Source organism: Schistocerca piceifrons, chromosome 4, assembly GCF_021461385.2.
Source record: "Schistocerca piceifrons isolate TAMUIC-IGC-003096 chromosome 4, iqSchPice1.1, whole genome shotgun sequence".
Classification (NCBI taxonomy): Eukaryota; Metazoa; Arthropoda; class Insecta; order Orthoptera; family Acrididae; genus Schistocerca; species Schistocerca piceifrons.
Genome location: NC_060141.1, coordinates 794,207,359 through 794,221,266, shown reverse-complemented (window position 1 = coordinate 794,221,266; position 13,908 = coordinate 794,207,359). Strand labels below are relative to the sequence as shown.

The 13,908-nt window shown below is 45.5% G+C and overlaps 1 pseudogene; it reads left to right on the top strand.

Moving 5' to 3' along the window:
• The first annotated feature begins 10,204 nt into the window (after positions 1 to 10,204).
• LOC124796734 lies at positions 10,205 to 10,322 on the top strand (annotated as a pseudogene).
• The last annotated feature ends 3,586 nt before the right edge of the window (positions 10,323 to 13,908 follow it).

The window sequence follows — 13,908 nt, the reverse complement described above, 5'->3', positions numbered from 1 at the left end:
TTTACACCGATTAGTTGGTCTGTTGTGACGTCTAGCGATCAATTCCGCATTACTTAAGGGTGTACGGCTACTTTTGGCTAAATAGTGGACATCAGCGCAAATGACACCGTTAAAGATTTGGTTTAAGGACAACAGAAGCGCACCAACAGTGCCATTACGTGATTCATAAAAGACTGCTCGCTGTATTTGCGCTGGGAGCCGCCGCTCCACTATGCTTTCGGCTGCAGGGGGTCGATTTCCCCAGACGCCGGCTATCCGTTCGGCGCTACTGCTGAGAGGGTTGCCGAAGCGTCAGGCGGCGGCCCAGCTGTAAATCTGCTTGCGGCAGCTGCGGCCCTGGGAGCAGACAGCGCACACTGCCAGGCGGGGTCGCGCTGGGCCCTTACAGGCTGCGGTGCGCTGCTATGGGCTGGGATGGGATGCGGGCGCCGTAACGCCGCGGGCGAAACAAACACCTGCGCCGAGCGCCGCCCACGCTAGCTTCGCCCTTCGACCTACTTGCGTCGTTGTGCCACCGCATTCACGTACTCGCGCTCGTGTGTTACGTCTTCTGGTCTGTCGTAAACAGGGGAATAGGATCTTCGATAAAACTACACTATCGGTCCGCTATGTCCTTCCCGCTGTAGTAGGAACATAACAAGAGCAATATTTTCCACAATTAGACTTGTTTCGTACCTGGCTCAAGAAGTAACCTAGCGTCAGTACTGCACAAATGTTAATCTTTGGCTCAAGTGCAGAGGAATGTAAAACGCAAAATCGCGGACGTAAAATGTCGCTGTTTGTCTGGTTGCAAAGTTACTGTTGCATTGTAATTCTGTATATAAATCTACGGACATACTCAGCAAAGCACCTTACTTTGTACAGCGAAGAGTACTTCGTGTACAGCTGTCATTGGCTGTCTTTCCTATTCCAGTCGTGAATGGCGCGTGGGAAAAATGAATGCTGCTAAGTCGTCGTACAAAATAGAATCTTTCTCATCTTAGCTTCACTGTTTTTCACGACGTACATGCGGCAGGAACCAATATTATATACGGATAGTGTCTGTTCTTGCGGACATGTTATTCGAAAGGACAGACATGATCTCTACGCAGAGTGCTCGGAAATACCCGTTGCAAACTTCTAGGATCGTAGAGGGGAGTGAGTACATGATATTTTGGGTAGGAATCCGTGTCCGGAAACGTGCCGTTTACATTCTACGACGGTTTCAGTTCAGATGTTTAAATCATCCACTTCTTCTTGAGGAATCGAAGTAGGCTTGATGCAGTAAGATTATTAGGCAACAATTTGAAAGGAAGGATAGGGAAACATCCATTTATCACTTAAGAACATTTGTTTATATTAACACTTAAATACTTGTTTACAATATTCCAAAACAAAAAGGAAGCTAGCATACTGTACGTACAGAACAGTGCTGATTCATTACAACAGCGGCTATATATGGCGACCACCAACGTTGTTACAGACATTGTACCAACGAAGGACTTTCTGCTACACACTCTCCATCCCACCTGGTGCCTATTCAATTTCTAGTGCAGCGGCCAGCAGATTTTCCTCCGTCTCTGCAGGAGTCTCGTAGCAAACCAGACATTTAGTGATATCACGTGACAGCCTGATGTAGTGCAAAATGGTTCAAATATCCCTGAGCACTATGAAACTTAACTTCTGAGGTCATCAGTCCCCTAGAACTTAGAACTACTTAAACCTAACTAACCTAAGGACATCACACACATCCATGCCCGAGGCAGGATTCGAACCTGCGGATGTAGTGCACATCATCTTGTCTGCACTAATGCATACTAGGATAAGCAACTCTGAAACTTTTCTCTTTCGCTCAGTAGACGTGGGCGCCTTACACATATAAACTGAAACCGTTGTAGAACGGAAACGGGTACTAGCCAAAGTGTTACGTACTTACTGCACTCTACAAGTCCTAGAAGATTGTAAAGGCGATTTTCGAAGACCCTGTATAATATAAACTGAAGTGACAAGTTATGGAATAGCGACACGCAGTTACACAGATTGAGGTAGTACTGCGCACACGAAGTGTAAAAGGGCAGTGCATTGACGGAGCTGTCATTTGTATTCAGTGATTCGTGTGAAAATGTTTCCAACGTGATTCAGACAGCACGGTGGGAATTAACAGACTTTGAACGCGGAATGGTAGTTGGAGGCAGGCGCATGGGACATTCCACTTCGGAAATCATTAGGGAATTCAATAGTCCAAGACCCACTGCGTCAAGAGTGGGGAGAGAATAGCAAATTTCCGGCACTACCTCCCACAACGGACGGCTTTCGCTCAAAGACCGAGAGCAGCTTCGTTTGCGTAGAGTTGTCAGTGCCAAAACACAAGAAAAACTGTTTGAAATAACCGCGGAAATCAGTGTGCAACGTACGATGAACGTATCAGTTAGTTAAGTGCGCCGAAATTTGGCTTTAATGGACTATGGAAGCAGACGATCGACGTGAGTGTCTTTGCTAACAGGACGACATCGCCTGCAGCGGCTCTCCTGGCGTCGTGACATCTACATCTACATCTATATTCCGCAAGCCACCTGACGGTGTGTGGCGAAGGGTACTCTGTCGGTTCTCCCTTCTATTCCAGTCTCGTATTGTCCGTGGAAAGAAGGATAGTCGGTATGCCTCCGTGTGGACTCTAATCTCTCTGATTTTATGCTCATGGTCTCTTTGCGAGATATACGCAGAAGGGAGCAATATATTGCTTGACTCCTCATTGAAGGTATGTTCTCGAAATTTCAACAAAAGCCCGTACTGAGCTACTGAGCGTCTGTCTTGCAGAGTCTTTCACTGGAGTTTATCTATCATCTCCCTAACGCTTTCGCGATTACTAAATGATCCTGTAACGAAGCGCGCTGCTCTCCGTTGGATCTTCTCTATATCAACCCTGTCGGGTACGGATCCCACACCGGTGAGCAGTATTCAAGCAGTGGGCGAACAAGTGTACTGTAGCCTACTTACTTTGTTTTCGAACTGCATTTACTTAGGACCATAACAGTTGCACCCTACACGACTGAAAAACCTTACCTTGGTCAGATGAGTCCCTACAACTGCTGGTACGGTTCAAGTGTGACACAGACCCTACGAAGCCATGGACATAAATCGTCAACAAGGCACTGTGCAAGCTAGTGATGACTCCATAACGGTGTGGGCTGTGTTAACAAGGAATGGACTGGGTTCTCTGGTCAAACTTTACAGATTGCTTATTGTAAATGGTTATGTTCAGCTGCTTGGAGGCCATTTTCAGCCATTCATGGACTTCATATTCCCAAACAACGATGCAATTTTAATAGATGACAATGCGGCATGTCACTGGGCCATAATGTTTCGCCATTGGTTTGAAAAACATTCTAGACAGTTCGAACGAATGATTTGGTCATGCAGATTGCGGGACACGAATCCCACCTAAAACTTACGGAATATAAGCGATAGGTCAGTTCGTGCACAAAATCTTGCTCCGGAAACACTTCCGCCATTATGGACGGCTGTAGAGGCAGCATAACTCAGCATCTCTGCAGGGGATTTCCAACGACTTGTTGAGTCCACGACACGTCGAGTTGCCGCACTACGCCAGTAAAGGGAGATCCGACACGATATGAGGAGGTATCCCATGACTTTTACGTCGTATCATCTCACTGTAATATATTTACCCGAGACGGGATCCCAATACTTCAGTGCGGATGCACGACAATGTCAGAACTATTGCGGGAATACAGTTAGGCTGCGAGCAAGTGGACTAATTGCTAGGCGCCTGTACTCTGCAGCGAGAGTCGTATGGGCTTTGGGTCGGAAGGGGGGCGTGTTTGGATACCCGACCGCTCGCGTAAAGCGGGAAATCCGGGTTCACATCCTGGTACGGCACAAATTTTCATCTGTCACCGTTGAGTTCGCTCAGTGGCCCACTACAGCTAAATGTCGAACATTTCTTTCGTCGTCTGGAACCGCGTGACCGTTACAGTCGCAGGTTCGAATCCTGCCTCGGGCATGGATGTGTGTGATGTTCTTAGGTTAGTTAGGTTTAAGTAGTTCTAGGGGACTGATGATCTCAGATGTTAAGTCCCATAGTGCTCAGAGCCATTTGAACCATTTCTTTCGTGAGGAAGTAATATATTAGTTAAGCCCGCCCGGTTGGCCGTGCGGTCTAACGCTCGGCTTTCCGGGCGGGAAGGAGCGCCTGGTCCCCGTCACGAATCCGCCCGGCGGATTTGAGTCGAGGTCCGGTGAACTGGCCAGTCTGTGGATGGTTTTTAGGCGGTTTTCCATCTGCCTCGGCGAATGCGGGCTGGTTCCCCTTATTCCGCCTCAGTTACACTATGTCGTCGATTGCTGCGCAAACGAGTTCTCCACGTACGCGTACACCACCAATACTCTACCACGCAAACACAGGGGTTACACCCGTCTGGTGTGAGACGTTCCCCGGGGGGTCCACCGGGGGCCGAACCGCACAATAACCCTGAGTGCGGTGTGGGGCGGCGGAGGGGTGAAGTGGACTGCGGTAGTCGTCGTGGGGTTGTGGACCACTGCGGCTGCGGCGGGGACGGAGCCTCTCCGTCGTTTCTAGGTCCCCGGTTAACATACAATACAATACAATATATTGGTTCATCTTTTCATGAACGCTCTCGGAATTTCAACAGTAAACCGCACCGCCATACTCAACGACTGTCGTTTTAGCGGCTACCATTGGAATAGGATGAGCATTTCCATGACGGTTTCGCATTTAGTAAGCGAACCGGAAACGAAATGTGCTGTTCTTCTTCCAATCTCCTCTATTTTGTCTAACAGCAATATATAGTGGTAGCCCGAATCTGTGAAGCAATTCTTAAGTATCGGTCGGTCGTCGGTTTCACATACTTCTTCCTTCGTAGGTGGCCTACACTTCCGGAAGATTCTTTTTACGATTACTTTTATGTGGCAGCTACACTTAAAATATCTCCGTCGTCCATGTAGTTCGAAATATCTAACGGGTATGATTCTTCCCAATTACTGCTCACCCGTCGTGTAATGGTACAGTAATGAGTCTATATGCTTATTTATTTGAAATATTGTTTACGTAGAGGAACAACAGTCAAACTCGGCACTAAGCGTCGATACTCCACAGGTCTTCGTCCGTTTCGTTACGGTCAGTGTTGCGACTTCTTTAACGCAACAATATTACCCGCGAACAGTTCTCATGGTTTTTCTTCTTTAGGGCTATCAGCGCAATACATATCATATAATGGCATGGTTATCAGAGTAAGCTGCTGATAATAATCAGTCTTTATTAACGACGGAACGTTTCGGCATTTATCGCCATTGCGAATACAATTTTGGTGAGATAGTATATAAAGGTTAATGAAATTACAATGAAACCCACACCATTAACTGTTTACAGGCGTTTATAACTATCAACAGGGACAGTTGAAAATGTGTGGCCCGACAGGGACTCGACGCGGGAGCTCCTGCTTACATAACAGACGCTCTATCCGAGTGAGCCATCGAGGGCACAGAGGACAGTGCGACTGCGAAGCTCCCCGTGAGAGCCACATTTCCAACTTGCTGTCCACACACTACATTTGTAGTGCCCCTACCCACTACTACCCACTATACTGATTACTCGCGGCAGTCAATCTACCGATTCCAGTAAGATTTTGAGCAATGTGAGTGCATCCGCACTGAAGAAGAACATTGGCCGGTAAGCCTTATCTGTATGAAGACGATCTGTGTTCTTTCGGACATGTCCGAAAGAACAGTTACCGTCTTTATATATAAATGTGAATGTCATTTGTATTAAAGTGGCCACATTGTACTCAGTTCTAGAATGATGTTACGTCCATATATTGTTAGTGAACTGTCTTATAACTGTCAGTGTTTTGATTAGATGGTAAATGATGTAAATATATCGAAAATAGCACTGAAGAAGAACATTGGCCGGTAAGCCTTATCTGTATGAAGACGACATGTGTTCCTTCGGACATGTCCGAAAGAACAGTTACCGTCTTTATATATAAATGAGAATGTCATTTGTATTAAAGTGGCCACATTGTACTCAGTTCTAGAATGATGTTACGTCCATATATTGTTACTGAACTGTCTTATAACTGTCAGTGTTTTGATTAGATGGTAAATGATGTAAATATATCGAAAATAGTACGTTAATTATGGTTTGACAGTAGTTTGACAGCTCTACTCTTACGACATAATTTGTTCACAAAGATTATGCAGATGAAGAGCTATTTTATTTTAGGACCACAAATACTCACCCAGCCTTTCGAATCAATAACAACCTTTCAATAAAACTATGTTCCGCCGCCACCAGAACATTAGAATATGATAACTCAGGCACATATAAAATCATATGTAGCAAGTGTAATAACTTTTACATTGGCCAAATAGGAAGAAATTTTAACCTCAGATATAAAGAACACATTGGAAGCAGCGATAATAATGTAGAACTTTCGAAAAATCAAAACCACACTGCTAATAAAATCTAAAATACATTTCAAACCGTGCACAGAGTACCAGAAGGTCTTGCAACAAAAATTCTTTAAGAACTGGAAATCTGTACACACACTAGAAAATACCCACAAGAAATATTAAACGAGCGTACACAATTTAGATACAAATACTAGGACAAACGTTTTATTGAACTTTTAGAACACGAAATAGGATGAATCGGAAATAACATCTGCAACAACCAAAGTTAATCATGACAAAATTTAGTTAGTAAAATAATATTGCTGTTCATCTGTTTAATCTCTGTAAACTTGTAATGTCGTAAGCGTAGAGCTCTCAGACTACTGTCAAAACCATAATTAAGATATTATTTGCAATATATTTACATTTACTCTCTAATCAAAACACTGACAGTTATAATACAGTTCACTAAAGATGTAAAATGGATATCACATAGTTCTAGACGTGAGTACAATTTAGTCACTTTAATATAAATGACATTCGCATTTATATACGGTCTCACAAAATGGTATTCACAGGTACTTTCACTGGCGATAAATCCCGAAACAGACTGTCATTCCTGACGATTAATTATTATAAGCAGCTATTCTGAAGGTGCATCTTTCTAATAGTTCTCATGGAGCTTCCGACATTGTCCGCTGAGATGTTTACCTACACTGATGAGGCAAAATATTGCGACCATTGCCCACCGGCAAACTGAATGCCGGCTACCAGCGTCGGTAAGTGAAGAGTATAAGCGGAACAGATGCCAGTGGGGGAGTAATTCCAGCGACGACATGGGCAGAAAATAGGTTTGTCCACTGTCACAGGCAACTTTAACGAAGAGTAGATATTTTTGTGGCCCAGCGTCTGAGGTGCAGTGAAATCATGAGTACGACGGCCACGCCTCATCACAGAACGTGAAGGTCGGAGGCTTGCCCGCTTTGTACACCAGTATAGGCTACAATTTTTTTTCTCTATTGTACTCGTCTAATTAGGCATGACCAAATTGAGGAGGGTATCTCCATAGTCATGGAACGGGTCAGTAATCTGTGTAATGCTTGTGTAGAAACAAGTGTTTCCAAGGGCGTTGTTACGCGCACGTAGTCGAACCTGGGTTTCCACTGGAGACGTCCAGCAAGTGTTCCAATTTCGGTCCAGTTCCATCGTCAGTTAGGATTTGAGTTGGTACAGGATCATCGAGGTTGGCCCGTCGATCAGTAACACTGTGTCTAATGATTCTCGTCTCCTGTTACACCAGGTGTCCTGATAGGCAGTCATCCAGACATCCACGCAAACAGCTGTTCGAAACAGGCACCGCCACACGGACGCAAACCGGTAGGGGCAAGTATTATGCTCTGGGAGACACTCACCTTGGTTTCAATACTGTATGTCGTGGGATCACGTGGCATCACAGACATCAGAGTAAATGCGCTACTGGCCATTGAAATTGATACACCACGAAGATGACGTGTTACAGATGCGAAATTTAACCGACAGGAAGAGGATGCTGTGATATGCAAATGATTAGCTATTCAGAGCATTCACACAGGGTTGGCGCCATTGGCGACACCTACAACGTGCTGACATGAGGAAAGTTGCCAATCGATTTCTCATACACAAACAGCAGTTGACCGCCGTTGCCTGGTGAAACGTTGTTGTGATACCTCGTGTAAGGAGGAGAAATGCGTACCATTACATTTACGACTTTGATAAAGGTAAGATTGTAGGCTATCGCGATTGCGGTTTATCGTATCGCGAAATTGCTGCTCGCGTTGGTCGAGATCCAATGACTGTCAGCAGAATATGGAATCGGTGGGTTCAGGAGGGTAATACGGGACGGGTCGAGATGACAGACATCTTATCGGCATGGCTGTAACGGATCGTGGGGCCACGTCTCGATCCCTGAGTCAACAGATGGGGACGTTTGAAAGACAACAACCATCTGCACGAACAGTTCGACGACGTTTGCAGCAGCAATGACTATCAGCTCGGAGACCATGGCTACGGTTACCCTTGACGCTGCATCATAAACAAGAGCGCATGCGATGGTGTACTCAACGACGAACCAGAGTGCACGAATGGCAAAACGTCATTTTTTCGGATGAATCCAGATTCTGTTTACATCATCATGATGGTCGCATCCGTGTTTGCCGACATCGCGTGAACGGACATTCGAAGCGTGTATTCGTCATCGCCATACTGGCGTATCACCCGGCGTGATGGTATGGGGTGCTATTGGTTACACGTCTCGGTCACCTCTTGTTCGCATTGACGGCACTTTGAACAGTGGACGTTACATTTCAGATGAGTTACGACCCGTGGCTCTACCCTTCAATCGATCCCTGCGAAACCCTCCATTTCAGCAGGATAATGCACGACCGTATGTTGCATATTTGTCCAATGAATACCCGTTTATCATATGCATTTCTTCTTGGTGTAGCAATTTTAATGGCCAGTAGTTTACATTCGAAAGCCCGCGCCGGACAGTACCGAAATCAACCGACAAATCGTGACCATGTGCGAGGAGCTCCGTACCAGCGGCTGAAACATTCTTTGTGAGCTTCGCCGTGCTACAAGATGAATGTAAGCATAGAGGAACAGCGAGCATACGTGAAGACTGTATTTCTCACTGGCAGAAATACTATTCAGTGTCATGCCGAACTAAGTGGTGACAGGGCATCATCCGCGAAGGTCAGGCTCAATCTGGTGTATGAGAGCCACGATACTCTGGAGTTTCGCCCTGTGAGGGACGGCCAGACTGTCAATGCCCAATACTACAGCAACTGAAACTTCCTGGCAGATTAAAACTGTGTGCCGGACCGAGACTCGAACTAGGGACCTTTGCCTTTCGGGGGCAAGTGCTCTACCATCTGAGCTACCCAAGCACAACTCAAGCCCCATCCTCACAGCTTTACTTCTGCCAGTATCTCGCCTAGCTGTGAGGACGGGACGTGAGTCGTGCTTGGGTAACTCAGGTGGTAGAGCACTTGCCCGCGAAACCCAAAGGTCCCGAGTTCGAGTCTCGGCCCGGCACACAGTTTTAATCTGCTAAGAAGTTTCATATCAGCGCACACTCCGCTGCAGAGTGAAAATCTCTTTCTGACTACAGCATCTTTCTGCTGTATCATCTCCGATGTTCACTTCGGGAAAAACGTCCGCCACTGCTGGATAATGCAGTTCAGTTATAGTTCATGATAAAGCTACAGACTAAATTGCGTTGGAGGTGAGAAATCCTCACACACTCACCCTATCACCAAAAAAAAAAAAAAAAAAAAAAAAAAAAGCACAGAGAAGTTCAATTTTGTGTGAATTCCTAAGGGACCAAACTGCTCAGACTTATATACTTAAACTAACTTATGCTAAGAACAACACACACACCAATGCCCGGGGGAGGACTCGAATCTCCGGCGGGAGGGGCCGCGCAATCCGTGACATGGCGCCTCTAACCGCGCGGCCACTCCTCGCGGCTGATTTTGTTTGCAAACAGGGCCGATATCCTCACGGCATTTAGACGACACTTGGCACACACTGATGACAATTCGAATGGCATCCAGCGACTTTCCCATCTCTGGTATCACTGAGCGGTGCACTGGAGCACAATTTTGGAGTACAGTACTTGATTTAGATACCTTTTTGCTCCATTTGTACTCGTGCACAACAAATTTACACAGAATTCCAATGTGTGTGCTTCATTTCAACCTTTGCTGTGACGTCCTGTACTCGAACCCTATTTTATGTTGCCATTAAGAATCGCGCCAACGGCCATGCCGCAGTGGTAACACCGCTTCCCGTCAGATCACCGAAGTTAAGCGCTGTCGGGCTGGGCTAGCACTTGGCTGGGTGACCATCCGGTCTGCCGAGCGCTGTTGGCAAGCGGGGTGCAGTCAGCCCTTGTGAGGCAAACTGGGGAGCTACTTGACTGAGAAGTAGCGGCTCCGGTCTCGTAAACTGACATACGGCCGCGAGAGCGGTGTACTGACCACATATCCCTCCATATCCGCATCCAGTGACGCCTATTAGCTGAGGATGACACGGCGGCCGGTCAGTACCGTTGGACCTTCATAGCCTGTTCGAGAGGATTTTAGTTTTTAGTTTATTAAGATATCGGTTCGATTCACATCGTGAAATTCCCGTGTTGTCGATAATAGCAAAAGATGCCACAGTTACCAGGAGTTATGGAATCACCCTCGTATCTGTAGACTACGTGAACATCATTGCGGACCACCTGCATCCACTCTTGGTTGATATCTTCGCAACGGCGATGGCATCTTCCAGCAGGACAACAGTCCGTATCACAAGGCCAAAATCGTGCTAGAGAAGTTCGGGTGACGTGATAATGAACTTACGTTGATTCCTTGACACCAAATTCACCTGATACGAAACCGTTGGATCACGTCGAAGACACTATCGGGAGCCAGCACCGCACCTACAGGCGAATTGTCGAACCCATGTCACACAGAGTCCCTGCTATATTTCATTCCAAAGGATAACCAACACGTTATTCAGTAAATGGCCACAATATGATGTCTCGTCAGCGTATATTGCCAACACTAAGGGTCCCATAATAGTCCCTTGCGGTCCGCCAGAGGACACTTTTACGTCTGAAGATTTCTCTCATGTAAAATTATATGCCATGTTAAATTTGCTAGGAACTCTTCCATTTAATGACAAACCGAATCTGATGTTCTGTACACTCGTATTTTGTTCGTTAGGCAACAGTACGGTTTTGGAATGAGATTTTCACTCTGCAGCGGAGTGTGCACTGATATGAAACTTCCTGACAGATTATAACTGTGTGCCGGACCGAGACTCGAACTCGGTTCTGTATTGAACTCCTTCTGGTAGTCAAGGTACAGAATCTACCACATTTGAAGCCTCGCAGTTGGACAGAGGGAGCTGGGTTCCATAAGACAGTTGGACAATCCATATTGATAAAACTCAATACGCTGGTGACAGAACTTACTGGTGACCTGCTGTGCAGCATAACAGCTACAGCAGCAAACTTCAAGCCTGGCAGTAAATGGAGGATCCGACTGAATCCAACCAAAAGTCAGCTTATTCTATTCAGACATTCAAATCTTACTAATCGCCGATTTCAAGACCCTCACAAACTCGACATTCGACTTTGAGGACAAGAAATCACTCCATAACCAAACGTTAAATATCTTGGAATTTATCTAGATGAACTCCTAAATTGGCAGAAAACATATTCGAAAAGATTAGGCAAACTGAATGCCGACTCAACTCTGCACTTCTCATGAAATACAGAACACATGGAGGCATCAAGCAATTGCTCTTCTTACATACAAAATTTTTGTCCGCCCCATTCTCTAAAACGGCTCTCAACGAAAAGAATTCTATCAGCTGACCGGAGGATGCTACATATTGCTGGAGTCTACGCTATGACTTCTCAAGAAATTCCCTTTACGAAGCGCTTAACACCAAAAACCCGCTGGACAGAATAGAAGATCGAATCACCAGTTTCGGACTCAACAGACTAATTTACAAAAATGTTCAAATGTATGTGAATTCCTAAGGAACCAAGCTTCTGAGGTCATCGGTCCCTAGACTTACACACTACTTAAATTAACTTATGCTAAGACAAACACACACGCCCATTCCAGAGGAAGGACTCGATCCTCCGGCGGGAGGGGCCGCACAATCCGTGACATGGCGCCTCGGACCACGCGACCACTCCGCCCGGGGATACGTTACAACTCACTTACAAAATCATGCCTGCAGCACGATTCCGCAACGTTTAATTTTCCTAAATTCAAACATGCATTCCCTCCCTACAATATGCTCGGGGCAGTACCGGATTCACTCCACCAGAGAAAACAATGAGATCGTCGACAGACAAAGAACACCCTCAAGGATTCTGTATGATACAGATAAAATGACTGAATGAGCTATAGTATTTTAATCTGTTTCCACAGAAGGAGACAAAATTGTCTACATCTTCTAGGTTTTCAAGTTCTCATATTCTACAGATTGGGACAAAGCTTCTCTACATCAACAAAATTTTTCAAGATTACAGAGTTCCAGTATCAAGATCAAAAGCCTGAACAACAGGAGGCCTATTCCAGGTGAGGTTTTTCCGACCGGGAAGTTTTTTCCTAAGGCGAATGCTGTGATTTAAAATGAAGAAAACGTAAATTATATTTCTCCCACCTATCGATTCACTTTCAAGCAAAAACCTTACAAAACTAAATAAGTATCCAATTACCCTAAGGAAACCTTTCCACAACAGAAGAAATTACAACTACCGGCTGAAAAGGGCCATGCTCTCCTACAGTCGACCACCTTTCTCCGAAATAATAATAAAAAAAAGTGATTCAAATGGGTCTGAGCACTATGGGACTTAACATCTGAGGTCATCAGTCCCCTAGAACTTAGAACTAACCTAATGACATCACACACATCCACGCCCGAGGCAGGATTCGAACCTGTGACCGTAGCGGTCGCGCGGTTCCAGACTGAAGCGCCAAGACCCCTGGGGCACAGATGCCGGCTCAGAAATAAAAAAGAAAAAACTTACAATGGGATTTTGTGTCTCATAAAGGATGCAATAGCGAGCATAAATCGTGTGTTCACTATTTTAGAATACTTCTACTCACTGGCATCTGCTATGAAATCATACAGTTGTGTGCCTCTGTTTTTGTGTCACATATTGACTGCTTTTGCAGCGACCCGGCAGGTGCACTTGTGTTAGAGGTGGCGACAGTCACCGGAAAAGTGAAGTTGGTTTTGGAACCATTTACGACAAAATCAAATTGTAAAGCGTTTTGTCCATTCTCTGCGTGGAGCAACGTCTGAACAGTAGTGAGTTGGGAATTCTGCACGCTGAAATATGCAGGCACAACAGAAATACTTCGACTGCCCCCATGCTAAGCAAACATTCACATATTTTTGCCTCTAACACTGAAAAAAATAGACACGACGACACCAGCAAACATTTTAAATTTAAATGAATTTACTAGAACAGATGGAATCTTAGACAGAAAAAGCAATCTCTGACTTAAAAACCGTATCCATCTATGGTTTTAGAACATTGTTCCACAGAAGCGTCTTACCGTTTGGCGCTCCCCCACCCCTTTTCCCCCATCCGTTTCTCCCTCCTACTAATTGTGATACAAACTGTGTACAAATCTCGCGCATCGGCGCTCCCCTCAGCTTGACGACCAGGGCTGCTGCTTTTGTCGTTTGGGTCACAAACCGACCTTGAACAAAACTCGCTGCACACATTTCCACTGTCTTCGGTGATACCGTCGTGTACAGAGAAGGTGCAACCTTAGTGCACTGTAGCGAAATGGAGGAAGACCTGCAGAGGATAGACGCTTGATGGAGTGTTTAGGTGTTGGCCCTGAAAATAAGCAATACTGCTTATAAATATGTACAAAGATTCATTATTGTTTTACACGATGGCTAATTCATGAATGGGAGCAATCATATTTATTA